Source organism: Orycteropus afer, unplaced genomic scaffold (genome assembly GCF_000298275.1).
Source record: "Orycteropus afer afer isolate SDZICR_OR568_19922 unplaced genomic scaffold, OryAfe1.0 scaffold00041, whole genome shotgun sequence".
NCBI classification, from domain to species: domain Eukaryota; kingdom Metazoa; phylum Chordata; class Mammalia; order Tubulidentata; family Orycteropodidae; genus Orycteropus; species Orycteropus afer.
The window spans coordinates 6,414,164-6,415,016 of record NW_006921628.1 but is presented as its reverse complement, the minus strand read 5'-3'; the positions used below and the strand labels follow the sequence as shown (position 1 = coordinate 6,415,016).

The following is an 853-nucleotide window of genomic DNA, read 5'->3' as shown; positions in this document are numbered from 1 at the left end:
CACTTTCTGTAAATTTCTTACAGCATTTAATTTACTCTCTGGTCATTGGTGGTTCATATTTGTACCACCTGAGCCTGGCACATCCTTCCATAAAGTCCCTGGGCAGAGGACATTCTTTGGAAGGCCTTGTGTTAGGGGCCCAAGTGAGTGGAGCATGGCTGCTTTCTCGTAAGCTCTAATGTTAAAGCTTGGATTTAATCTCTTTTTGTTAAATCAGAAGCCTATTATTAAAATGAACCAAGCTCTCTTTGCTGGATAAACCATTTGACTTTGGGCTAAGGCAGAGGTAAGCTCTTAAAAAAATCTGTGTATTTTGATGCTCTCTTTGCAGCACAGATACTAAAAGTGGAACGATACAGAGAAGATCAGCATGGCCCCTGCTCAAGGATGACATAGATTCATGAAGCGTTCCATATTTTTCACAATTAAAATTTTTTTAAAATCTGTGCATTTGTAAGAAGGTCTCAGGGCTAAATTTTTGCAGCTGAAAGTCACAATTAGGAAGAGTTTTGAAAATTGAGTACTACCCCATTAGGGAGCTGAAGAGTCCGTGGGTGGCACAAACAGCTTGTGTCAGCTATTAACTGAAAGGCTGGCAGTTTGAACACACCCAGTAGCACCACGGAAGAAAGGCCTGGTGATCTGCTTCCAGAAAGATCCCTATGGAGCAGTTTTACTCTGTGACACATGGAATCGACGGGAGTTGGAATTGACTCAGTGACAACAGGTTTGGTCTGAGGGGACTAAAAATAATAATAATTGAAAGCAGAACTAGGGTTATGTCTCTCTGGGTTTGAGATCCACTACCGCTGTGCAAGGAAGATTTGTTTGGGTGGTAGGCTGGATAAAGACA

At 41.9% G+C, this 853-nt stretch overlaps 1 non-coding gene across 1 annotated transcript; it reads left to right on the top strand.

The window, feature by feature from the left end:
* The first annotated feature begins 316 nt into the window (after window positions 1–316).
* LOC122149702 lies at window positions 317–420 on the top strand. Its single transcript, XR_006163281.1, has one exon. It is a non-coding gene; the product is annotated as a U6 spliceosomal RNA (small nuclear RNA).
* Window positions 421–853: the final 433 nt, after the last annotated feature.